This window comes from Centropristis striata, chromosome 5 (genome assembly GCF_030273125.1).
Source record: "Centropristis striata isolate RG_2023a ecotype Rhode Island chromosome 5, C.striata_1.0, whole genome shotgun sequence".
Lineage (NCBI taxonomy): Eukaryota > Metazoa > Chordata > Actinopteri > Perciformes > Serranidae > Centropristis > Centropristis striata.
Genome location: NC_081521.1, coordinates 37549468 through 37563285, shown reverse-complemented (window position 1 = coordinate 37563285; position 13818 = coordinate 37549468). Strand labels below are relative to the sequence as shown.

Below are 13818 nucleotides of genomic sequence, written 5' to 3'. Positions count from 1 at the left end.
TACATGTTTTCCCTATTACCTGGAACATGCATAAACTCATACCAAAACAACCAGTACCACAGGAAAGAAACAGGTATTTTTGATTTTGGAATGAATTCTCTCTTTAAACTAGTGTGTCTATCTTTTAAAGACTACCAATAGCATAAAATCACACACCTAGCATGTTTAGCAGTCTTGAATAAAACCATAGAAAATGAAAGTTGCACACGCCATAACCTTATTACAACAAAAATCGTTTTGAGCCAAGAGAAGAATATTGATAGCTGTCTCCCTCTCACATAAACAAGCTGATATATGGCTGAAGCCAGCCGTTTCAGATCCACAAAGCTGCAAGACGAATGAATTATGACTGAAAGCTATCCAATGCACATTACGGCTCACCAGTTATTGAATCAATTCATTGTCATAACCCCTGGTACCACTGTAATGAGTGTTTCTTTGAAAACCGTCCGTGACTCAACGTGCTACACATAAAACAGCACACAGGAAGTTCATATCAGAGTTAAAAGAGCTTTGAGTTCACACACTATTCTTAAAATATGACGCATTTCATCTAATTTGAAAACTTTTCTATGACTAGTGGACTTTGCAAGGTTAATCTCTTCAATATTAATTCACCAGCCATTATATTATCTTTTATAATTTTATATTGAGGTGTTTTATTGACAAAATAAGTGTTGGCACATGAACAACACCGTACTAATGAATGTGTTAGACATACACAGGCATCTAATCAAAGCAGAACAACGGAGAACAAAATCACTTTTGGTAAACAAAGATTGGCTTATTATTTCTCATGGCTAATTTCAGAGCATGATTAATTAGTTATTTATAAGAGAGGAAAGTCAGACAACTCATTCGTTCTACCATCAGTTGTGAAAAATAGTCAAATGTTTAAGGAACAGTTACTTTCTCTCTTGTAATCACTGAGAGTTAGATAGAAGATAAATTTACTGTCATGTCTGTTTGTAAGGTATGAAAATACAGCCAGGAGATGGTTAGCTTAGCTTAGCATAAAGACTGGAAGCAGGGGGAAACCGTTCGACTGGCTCTGTCATGTGTGGTCACTAATTAATAGGCTACATTATATCTTTTACAAAACTGAAGGGGACTTCATGGAGTCTTGTTGTCACCCTGAGGTTGCCAGGAAAATATATGTTAATTAGTGAGCTTTGGAGTTGTTAGGCTAAAGGCTAGCATCCCCCCCTGCCCCAAGTGTTTTTGCTAAGCTAAGCTAACCCTCTCCTGTTGGGAGCTTCATATTACTAGTACAACTATGACAACGGTATCAATCTTCTCATCTAGCTCTGAACAGGAAAAGCAAATGTTAAACTATTCCCTTCAGGTACAACAACCAGCTCTCAGTCACTTTCCTAGCATAATAACATGATCCGGGACAATCTACTGAGCCCTTTAATATGCTTGCAAATCACAACATGCTGACAATAGATTTAAAGTACTTTTATGATCAGTCGAATTCTGTCGGTGTTCCTATGCAGACCTTTGAGGATATTCTATTTGTGGCCCAATTTCCTTCTTCTATTTTGGCAAAACAATCAATTTCATGATTCACTGGACTTAATTGCTTTATTGTAATTGTATCATGAAAGACATCCAGAGGGAGAGATAACCAACTTCAATTTGTGCACTTCAGTGAGGAAAAACAGTTCACACAATTCTGCCATCTCCAGCATTTCTTCTGCGAATTGTATGGATTATGTATGAATTTTATTTTTTCGACTCAAACTCATTTAAATTGCTATTTAAATGAATAACACCCTTGAGATCATTCCATCATTAGGATCTGCCGATGCCATCAAATCTATAATGAAAATGAACACTGTTAAATCATTTTCTATATTTTGTGCTTGTGACCTTTTAGTTCTAGCACACAAAGCATTTCTAGGCAATAAGACAGCCGATGAAAAATATCATTGCATTGCAGAATAATGTAGGAGAATGTAAGACTGGGGAGTCTTTAAGTTCCTGTACAGTGAAATACCCACAGTCCTCATAGAAACACTATGAAACTGTCAAAGTGAGTTGTTTTCAGCTGGCTGAGGGGCCACAGTGACAGGAAGGAGAAAAGCAACGCTTCAACACTGCTTCACACTGCAGCACTCCAAAAATACAAGTGGCATTTTATTTCAAACTGAAAGGTCAAACAACAAGGACTGAATTAAAATAAAAAAATAAATAAAAAAACATTAAATCAAACCTGATTAGAATCTCTAGCATAAAAGTTATATATTATAGCATAATGTCACAGCAGAAATATTTGTTATCCTGTAAGGACAAACCTAAGGTCAAATCGAACTCAAAAACAGAAAAAGAAAAAAGAATCTTGAAAGATCATAAATTGGCAGGCTGACAGGGGCGACAGGCTCTGATGTGCAGATCCACAGATACAATCACGTTGAAGGGAATTGCCTCTTGGTGAACATAATTGGATCTTTCCCACACCTATTTGTCCCCAAGGGACCAAAATATACAGAGGTAAAGGGAAAAGGAGTTTAATGAAGACTCTTTCCCTTGTTTTTCATTACAAGTCCACATTAGTGAACCAGGCTGGCAATGGAGTCATATGAAAATGAAAAAGCCAAGTCATTCAATGTCAGGAGGAAGGTGTCATTGGCTGTGACATTGAATAACACTTTCAGATGGATTTTTAATGACTATAATAGATCTAAATGAACGTTAAAGGCTCCGAAGACGTATTTATCCTATATCAAAACAGTATTTTCTGTCAAAGTTAAGGCAATTTTGGTTGTTTCACATGAGATATTTCTGTATTATGTGCTCCTTTTACTTATCTGAAGTGGGCAGTTGAAAACAGGTGATGTCACATACTTCTGTGCACCAGTCAGGTATTTTTGGTATGCAATGCAGGATTTCCCAAAACCCATACAAAAGTAATACCTCTCAGTACTTAAGTGTGTGGTGGTGTCTTATTTGCAGAGACCCTGACCTCTGTGTTCAGGACATTTCTGGGCATCACTCTTTGGGAATGAAGCTCTGAAAATAGAAGACACAGTGCTGAAAAAATGCAAATATATCAAGGGAAAACGCCAAGCATACGCCGGCTTCAGACAGGAGAAGGAAACAAAGCACAGTACTGGAAAAACGCTGCTTTCTTTCTTTACAGGATTCATTACAGGAAATATCGGAGAGATTCAGCCAATTCACCAAAATCAGAAACTAGCGGACGTATCAGAATGGTAAGTGTCGTTAGCATTTTTTATCTTGTTTGTATAGATTTCATTTGGCAGTGGCTGACAGAGTGCTAGAGGTTGTGAAACATAAAATAATATCTGCTACGAAGTTACTGGAGGTTTCAGGTTTCTTTTCTGTCTTTTATTGGCTTTCAGAGTCGAGATGTACCAAATCTAGACTGTCATTACATTTGGGTTTCAGATTTTAGGGAAGTACACTAACATCTCCCCCTTCAGTCAAGGAATCTGAAAACACCTCTCTAGTAACAAACTTTGCAGGGATACAAGTCAGTATAGTCAAGGTCAGACATTTTCAGGGGGAAAAATCCTAAGAAAACCACATTTTTTACAATTTAGTATTGGTTGCTGCCTGTTTAACTTTAAATGCAATGATGGCTGCTTGAAATGATTTTGTGTCTTAATATTTTATGAAACCATAAAAAGTAATCTCCAAAGTATCATCACACCATTCTTATCAAAGAGTCCAAGCTTGTTATTTCAGAATTTTAGTGAAAAATTATTCCCAAAGCACTGCTTTAGCTGTCTGCGCTGTCTGTTGTTTTTATTGACTCTGTCCACGGCTGTGAGTTTATTTCATTGATTAAACAAGTCCACAGTAAGAGACTTGAAATAACGCTTTCTTCTAATATTCCCAGTTACTAAAATCACACAGCTGTCCAAGAGAAAGAACACTCTCTGATTTGTGTTCCCTCTTATTCCCCAGTAGATTTCTGTTTGATGAAGAGGAGCATGTAGTCCAAACAACTGGAAAAAGTCACTCAGCACCAAACTACAGAGCCTTTCCATTCTTTAACAAGATTACTGTGCAGCTTCATAGACAGTACTTGAATTGCTGAGCCCCAAGGATCCCATGTTTTCTTTCTCTCTCTGTGTCTCATTCTCTCTCTGTCTGTGTCTGTCTCTAAGACACGTGGCTCCACATGACTGTTGCTCCCACTCAGACAGGGGAGGGGTGGGGTGGGATTCATGTGGGGCAAAGGGAGCCTACAGGAGACTTTTGGGGGCTCTCAGCTGCCCTGCATCCTCTGGAGCGTAGCGTATGAACACTGGAAGATGTGCATGTGTGAGCAGGGAGCTCTCCACGCAGGAGGAGATCTGGCCCAAATTTAATCTCTCTATTGTGAGGATGGAGGGTTAGAGGAAAAAAAAGGGCCGTGCCTGCTGAAATCCCACTGGCAGTGCTGCAATGCAGGGGTTTAACATAGAGCCAGAAGGCAGGCGAACACATTAAAGAAGTGGCCCTGTGATTACACACAAAAACACACATTTTTGCACAAACACAAATACGCACAGCACGCAGAAAAGCCCATTTGAGCTGAGGTACCTGCATAAAGAGTGTCTGACAGGCCGGAATGAGTGATTTCAACGTCATAAAATGCTGTGACGCCTACATAGAGTTCTGTAAAGCAGCTTTTCTTACAGCTTGGTCACGTGTAATATCTCTGTGTCCAGGTAGGTCAGGGATTTGCAGCACTTTGAAGGACATTCAACTCAACTTAGCTACCAAATGAAAAGAGGAAAAACACAGTTCTTCACTTCAAATCAGAAATGGAGACAGAATTTGTGAATTTGCATATTTTTTAAAGCCACTGAAAGCCTTTATGTGGTAAGTATTCCACTATAAAAATGAACATTCATATCTACATTAGTTACAATCAAGGACAAACAGTATATTTAGTAATAATTTCTTATTAATTTGTTCATCAGGACTGAGTGGTTTGCTGAATGTTCCTGACTGGTTCACTTCAAATCAGTGATAAAGAAATCTCTCATGTGAAATAACCCAAGCTGTTAATATCGTTTAATATCATGTACAATGCCATTACTCACAGTAAGAATCTGATTGAGGGAAAAAAAAAGGGCCTTTAAATCTTATTAAAAAAAATTCTGTGTTGAAAGGTTTCATAAATGTGCACATTGCAGCATTTGTCTGAATATAAATCGAGGCGGAGGCTGTCGTGGGCTTCACTGTTTACTGTCCATACACTTTCCCAGAGTGTTGGAGGTGAAGTGCGTGATGGGTGGTTGCTTACATGACAGATTGCTGACTGTGGGAGTCTTTTACAGTCAGCAGAAACAAGCAATTGATGACACTTTGGCTTCTTCACGCTCTGATACAGCCAGTAGAGAAACAACTGAGGAAAACGGTGCTGTCCATCAAACATTTTCTAACTTTAAGTGGTTGATTTGAAACTGAAAGTAAGTGGATTTGGGAGATACTGCACATTAAATAATGATATATACTGTAGATACATATGAAACATGTTATATGAATTATAAAAAGCATCTCTCTTGAAAGGAATAACTTAGCCTGGGGCAAAGCCTCTGCTCTCTCCTGCCATGACACGCTATGCCCATTGTTACTCTTTGAAAGCCTGCCAACATCATGCTGTCATTTTAACAAGATCTCCAACCGAAACGACAGAATAAACCATTTGTCAATACTACACATAACGACACATGAGGCTGCATTTTTCATGAATTTAGGCTACAAAACCACTGACCTAGGTTTAGGGCAAATAAATCGTGTACTATTATTCAACATGCACTCACCAGCCACTTTACTAGGTAAACCTGTTCAACATCAGCCAATCAATCCAATCCAATCCCCTTTATTTATATAGCACAATTTTAGCAAACACAAGGTTTCCAAAGTGCTGCACAAACAATAAATACATAACACAATACAAAGAGATGTAGTAAACAATAGATCAGTAAGATGCAATGAGATAAAATAAATTAAAAATGGGATAAAAATAAATAAAATAAAATGTAAAATGTACTGCCCGCACAAAATAAAATGTGCATGAATACAATAAAAACAAAAAATCATAAAATCAACACTCTACGTGGTGTTAAAAGCCAACGAGAAGAGGTGGGTTTTAAGAAGAGATTTAATCACATGGCAGCAAGTCAATGGATTTATGCACTTGAACATGGTCAAGACGAGCTCCTGAAGTTTAAATCGAGCATCAGAATGGGGAAGAAATGGGATATAAGTGACTTTGAATATGGCATGGTTGTTGATCTACTGGGATTTTCATGCACAACGATCTCTAGGGTTTACAGAGAATGGTCTGAAAAAGAGAAAATATCCAGTGAGTGGATGGCCAGACTGGTTGGAGATGATAGAAAGGCAACAGTAACTCAAATAACCACTCATTACAACCAAGGTATAAAGAAGACCATCTCTGAACACACAACACGTCCAACTTTGAAGCAAATGGGTTACAGCAGCAAAGGACCACACTGACCACTTTATTAGGTACACACTTCACCTAATAAAGTGGCCAGTGAGTGCATTTCTGTGTGAATAAACAGCAGTATGTATCTTTTTTCCCGGACCCACTGAGCTGAAGTCACAACTCTTCCTGAGAGCCTCAATGCAGGTGGAAGACAAGTAACCATGGTAACTCACCAACCTCAGCTCTACCGGCATCTGCAATACCTGACAGCAAGCATGATGAACATTAAAGTTTTTGGTGGGTATCTAATAACATCCGTTATTCTACTGTAATATTTCACTGGAAGTAAAGTACGTAGTTGACTTAATATTGGTTTCATACTAAGGCATATGAAAAAAATCTCACACACTGTTTAAGTGGACTAAACAGCATGTTAGTATGGAATTTAACAGCGATAGTAATGGTGTTTATAAATGGCTTCCACAACTATTCAGCCACTAGCAGTAGGTGTCAGTTGAACAAGCAGTTTAACTGACATTGGTACATCCAGCGTTTTGTTACATCTGTGTTCGAGGAAATACTGACAGGCCTTTTATTATCTACTCCACAAATACTGGAGCATAATCTGGAGCTCCTTTTATTGCAGCTATTTTTAGACTTATTTTAGATTTTGTAGAATTTAGAATTTTGTATGATGATTATCAGTAACCAAGCAATGGCTGTAGTACTCAGTCGATATTGGTCTCTTGCCTTGTTGGACTTGTCTTCGTGTCTTGGCTAATTAGAACAAGTTGAGTTGCTCCTGGCTGCTGGTTCGGTAATAGTTGTTCAGAACATTGGCTGATTTTGGGCAATTATACCAACATTAGATTAGTTAGTGTTAGAAAGTAGATAAATATTTCTTTATGGTTGGATACAATCATGTCAATCCTAACTCCTTAATCACTATATTTGCACTGGAAAGACATTATTGCCTTTTATAGACTTGGACTTTATTAGCTAGCTTTTAGCAGCCTGTAGGTAATGTGTTACTAAAACAGCATTGCTAGTAACCACTGAATTACTGATGGGGTAATTTGACAGGCAGATAGTCTACACTGGTCAATCCAGGTAATTTGTTACTGAATGATCTCAGTCTTAATATATCTTTGGTCATTAGGGCCTCGGGGCAATCGCACCGAGCACTGGTCCCTACAGCAATATCTGTAGGGACCAGTGCTGCACTACTGTTATACTGTGATTTCTTCTTCTTCCTCTTCCGGACGCTTTTCGTCCCGCTACTAGTCCTACAACTTGAAGAGTTGCAGGACAAATTATATGTCAAAACGTGCGGTTTGATCGGGATTGGTGTGCTATTACTTTTCTCTACAGAATACACATTTTTTGCGACGTAAGTGCGTCCTCCAGATACAAATGTTTCACACACACACACACACATTTTGAGGTTAAAGGGCATAGGTTGCTGTATAAATAAATACTTGAAGAGGAATGTTTGTTGTAGGTGTGCTCCTTGTATATTATATAGTATCATAACATTACTAGTATTAATTGTTTGAAATCTCTGAAGAATCTCATCATAGTGTACACACACCGGCAGTAGCCCCCGTGGCCCTTTCAGAATTTCCCCAGAGGAAATTTTCTAGTTTGTATATAGAATCTCCCTAGTTTCTGATTTGTAATCACTATCACTGAATTTGTTCCAATAAATGTCTTCACAGTTTCAGAGCTGCTTCCAGTAAAAACCTGAAAGGCCATCACCTGTCCTCAGTCTTTATTGGAAGTGTGTTTAGCTCGCTGCATAGCTGTGCAACCACAGTACACACACAGTGAGGGCAGACAAAGGACTGTGAGCCAAGACTCTTTAGCAGAGATCCAACCCTGATGATTGGGGGCTATGTTGCATTAAGCCCAGCAGAGATCGTATTCAATTTAGGAGCTCAGGTTAAAAACAACTATGTTGGCCCACAGATCTGTGGGCTAAATTTAAAGAGGCTGCTTCAAATCTATTTCAAAATCCTGCCTGGCAGCAGTTAAAAAGTAATTGCTCCATCAGACACATGACACAGCATAAATACCAACAAGAAAGATTTAGCCTTTGCGCCATTTTTTCCCCCCAGTCTTCCTAGCTTTTAGGAAACGATGATCTTACTTCACTTGTTTGAACCAAGTGCTATTTTTCACAAAGCTACTGTCCATAAATCCTGGTGGAGAGCGCCTACTCCCCCCCTCGGCTACCTGCTTCACTCAGAGACAAGACCTGTGTTTATGTGCAGAAATAAGGCAATTCATCATCCAGTCCCAGAGAAATGGTCAACAGCGGGGACGAACCAGCACACAATTTCAGATTAATTGCTTCCCTGCTTGCCTGCCCGGTGAATGAAACATAACACTACAAACAACACTAGACAGGAAGAGATTAAATATTATTAAGGAAATAATGAAATGTATCAATTCGCTTTCTGCTTTTGATCATTAACATTGCATAGATTTATATAACTGATCTATTGTACAATGCATTGTTTGAGTTACCAACTTCTTCTCTTAATGGGGAGAATTGGTTGACTATTATGAAATAGGACAATCTGTCCAAAGACAAATGGAAAAGGGAGAAACACTCAAAAGCCTCTGGAGCTCAATGTCTGTGAATTACATGCTTCCTGAGAGCAGGGTGGCTCAAAAAAACAACAACTCCCCCCCGAGGGAGCCACAAACTCTTATAAATGCCATATAGGTTTTAGTGATGTGCTCTGCAAGCAGCTGTTTCTAGAGGATAGGACCTCTCAGTATAATAAATCATAATACCTATCACGGTCTATCAGTAGAAAGAGGAATCATCAATTCTCATACTATTTATTGAGTGCCACATTTCTGCAACCATTGCAACAATTCAGCTTTAATATTATACCTCTAATAGGTTCGGATTGTGTTTTCATAACATGGAGAAATGAGGATGAAGAGTGCAGTCTTGTTATGATAAACTTAGAGGAGGGAGGATGTGCTTTCTCGCTCCATGTAATGTGGTCAAAGGTATTGTAGGACAAACGATAGACAAGCCGCAAGTGGCTAACAGAGTGGTGGCTCGTGGGTATCATTCACCTTCACATTGTCAGTGAACTCTATTACAAGGCAGGCCCAAATCTTGGAAACCACGGCGCCATTAGTCAAACACAGATTGGGTGTGACAGCTAACCTCTCATGATGATCTTCTTGCACCACATAAAAACTGACTCTCCTTGCTGCATAATCATGTTATAGTCAAATCAGTCTCACGGCACAGTTACAGCCTGTAGAACAAAACAAGGGAGGCTTTTTTTTTTGCATCACTTATTATGGAAGAACAGACAGACTGAACTAAATTAATGCAGCTCTAAATAATTTTAACTGGTTATGAAACACTCTCAATTTAATAAAGATGCATCTTTATGACCTATATAAGCAAACAAGACTATCAGTGAGAATATTGGCTATATATAGTTATTTTTAATATCTGTAAATCAAATGGAACAAGTTACGGCATGCAGACCGGAAGAGCCGCTGTGCAGATGTTTACTCTCCAAGACAGTACGTTAGTAGTAGGAAGCAGGAGGAGATTTTTCTTGTTCATGGTATATTTTGTAGTTATGGCTGATACTGGGATCAGCAAAGAGAAAAAGAAAATAATTGTTAAAAAAGCTTAAAGGATAGGATGGGCGAAAACACAACCTCAACCTCAGTCGGTCATTAAACCGATAGAGAACAGAGAGAATTGTGGGATTTGAAAGGATTCAAAACTGATCCTGAATTTGCCCTCTTCCTCCTACACAGGTATGCCTATTAATCTATGACAGGGGTGGCCAACCTGTGGCTCCAGAGCCTCATGTGGCTCTTTAGGCCGCCTGCAGGGGCTCCCTGTGGCTGAGACAAAAAAAAATGATACACATATTTTTACATTAAAATGTTCATTTATCAGTGGTGTGGACCAAAAGCTATTTGCATTACTTAATTGTAAAAATGTATAGCCTTTTTACAGCATATTTAAAAAGTTTTGACATTTAAGTCAACTCAAATGTGTTTCATAGCTTACGAAAGTCTTAACCTTTAAGTTTTACCAAATTTGAGTTTAGTTTTGAGTTCCCCGAGATAGACTAGTTTCAAAATCATATTAATAAATGCTCAATATGCCTATTAATAATGTTGGTAAGCTAATTTAGACTTATTAGGCTGTTTAATTTTCATTTTAGGCTTAATATAAGGTTTGCGGCTCCATTATGCGATTTTCTCTTTTTTTTTTTTGGCCAACAGTGGCTCTTTAGTTAGTAAAGGTTGCCCACCCCTGATCTATGATATAAACTGCAACACATGGTTTTACACAGGCGGTTCCAAAAGAAGTCCGGCCCTATCTATCTCAATACATTTCACTTGATTTATTACCTCAGTAAAAAATGCTTGTGGCAAGATCACGGTCTCAATCACAAGTTTCACGTGCTAGTCAGAGCAAAATCTTTAAGACATGAAGCAGTATGGAAACACTGCCGTTTTGTCCACAGGGGCCGCCAAAAACAACACAATATTAAAGTTCAGGACAGGAATACAGGGTCTGTGGGGATATATCATCATCATCAGAAATTTTATTGAGTAGGATAAACCCCTTGAGAGGAATCCTCTCGTTTTCGAGGGGGTCCTAAAGTACATTACAAAACAAAACACTCAACAATTTACAGACATACAACAACAAAGACAACAGGCATCAACACAAACATAACAAACAAAAAAAATGACCACAAGAATGAACACAAGAATAATCACAACCACAAGCCACAAGTTGGCCATAACATTAGCCTAGTAAAACTGAAAGAAGTAACATAATATTATTGTAAATTGAAATTGCATTTTTAAAAATAAAAAAATAAAAAAATAAATATATGCAAACAGCTGAGTCACAGGATGCATTCATTTAATCACGCATGCTTTTAATAGACTTACTGCCAGTTGTTGCGTCCCTTTAATACATGTCTTTAATCTACAGCTCCTTCAGGAGCGTAAAATTGCTGTTTTAACAGTTCAAAACATTCTTGCCCTGTACAGATAATTCACTTAATTGTGTGTTAAAGAGTAGTGTTACTTACTTTAAAAGAAATTAATGGCATTACCTTTCAGGACATCTCTCATGTATTCAAAAAGTCACCGTCTCCAATTGAGTGATGAAAAGATTTGACCTAAGAACATTGCGATATTTAACTGAGATCATCTGTAAAGTAGACGGAGAGTCGTTTTCAATTAAGCGCTCATTAAAAACTAAATTAGGCACTGACCTTTGAAACATACTAGCACAGGGAAGAGGAGAGAAAGGTAGGCATGTACTTTGACACATTAATCTCTGATTAAAATTAGGGCTGTCGATGTAGTGTTTCAGGGGTCTCTAGTATTACATTCTATTATTAAAATGCCTCCAAACATCAACAAAGTGTTATTACATCAGCCTCATCTAGTCATTAGCATCAGGGCATTCTGGGAAACAATAATCACCAGCTGTGCATTGCAAAATATCTACATAGCATTTTCCATTTTAAATGTGCACGCCGGCATTGAGATTGCATGGATGTGTAGTGGTTAATAATCAAATCAAGTGTAGTGTTCTCAGCTGAAAGACAAGCATCTATTCTAAAAACTGCTGAAGTAATCAGCTGCACAGTCGCTAATATTCATGAAGAGCTGCTTATGCTTGCATTAATTGATTCATTAAATATTTTTATTTTTTTTACAAACCTATGGAAATAAAATGTGTGACATCTTAAGAATGTTTGACTTTCACGAACACGGACACAATCAGAAAGACAAGACGACGTGCGTTGGGGATGTTCTTGCAGCCAGACATTAGAGTATTATCACCTGGCCTCACATAGCCTGGTAATCTGAGAGCGGCATCAACAATCAATGGAAGGAGGGAAAGAGAAGACAAGACCAATCGATACCTGTTAGAAACACTATAGTAATTGTGCACTTATCAGTTTGGAGCAGCTACCTGCTATGAACTTGAAGGAGCCTGAATAGGGTGACCATTTCTTAGATAGTAATTAAGTTCATTTTCAAAAGACATATATTTCATAACGGATTTGTGCAATATTGTGCCGTAATTATGTTTATTTAGCTGTTTTTTTCTATTTCCAAAACTTTTTCTCTCAGTTATCATATCAAGAATTGGTTGACAATGAAACACATTGTATATGTGATGTACATTAATGCATAATGTTGCTAAATATTCCTCAATAAAGTTTTAGTTTGTTTTAGAAAGCAGCCTTCTGGGTGTCTTTACAGAGTCAAATTGGTCAATTTTGCCACTCTAAAATCCCAGGAACTCATTGTGAAGCTACAGTGAGAGTTGATTATTGTGAGCTGTACAGTTGTTTTCCAGAAATGTTACAGAAATAACTTCCATTTCCTTTTGTGTACATTAAGGTGTAGCACTCAGTGTAACATGAGCAGTTAAGAGAAGAAGATGATGAAAAGATCATTATTTCAAGGGTAAACTGAATCAATACCAACACAAATCTATATATAGATAGTTGACCTCTTAACCAGTCCCTCTGTATACATAGATGTCAGCCTGCCATTTTTATGAGGTTAAAAGCACAAGGAAGCTTGTTAACAGGTAAAATAAAAAAATAAATTAATCATAACACTGCCAGGTGTGTCAACAGCTGGAAGTGATTAAAATGTATTGCTGTAGAAGAATGAACACCCAAACAGGCTCTCAAAAAAGAGAACATTTTGTTCTTGACTCAGACTGCTTTTGCGAACAGAGATGCTTTGAGCTACATGCTAACATGCTCATAATGATAACGCTAAGTTGCTGATGTTAAGCAGGTGAGTTTATTACATTTAAACCTTAATTTAGCATGTTAGCATGCCAACATTGTGATTTGTTTTGTAGGAATTTGTGCATAAATCAAAGTATTGGGACAAATGGTAAATTGCAGCCTGATGACAGCACTAGATGAAAAGTCTGGAGAGACCAAATTTATTACAATACATCTTGGAGGTAAAATGAACGTCTGAACCACAGCTCATTAAAATCCATCCAATAGTCTTCTAAATATTTTGCTAAAAGCCAAAAAGTCAACCTGCTGGTAGCCTGATAACCAGATTTATCTCTGTCTGGCTGTATTATCATTCTGGTATTGGGTTAAAACAAGGTTTTTCTTTGTTTGTATTTCTTTAAACCAACCGGTGAGTCAGACTAACCTGCAGGTGGCTTAAGAAAAAAAGTCAGTGATGACTTTAGGCTTCATCCTCTGGTGGCCATGAATGGACCAAACTGGTGGGCCGACTGATGGATCGACTGACAAACATTGCCTTAGAGCAGGGGTGTCAAACTCAAATACACAATGGGCCAAAATTTAAAACTTGAATAAAATCGTGGG

General features: G+C 38.0%; 1 protein-coding gene across 2 annotated transcripts in view; it reads right to left on the bottom strand.

Annotated features, from left to right (window-relative positions):
• Positions 1-13818, bottom strand: part of LOC131971303 (synaptotagmin-2-like) — a 73353-nt gene that overhangs the window by 38930 nt on the left and 20605 nt on the right. The gene's annotated exons all lie outside the window — the stretch shown is intronic.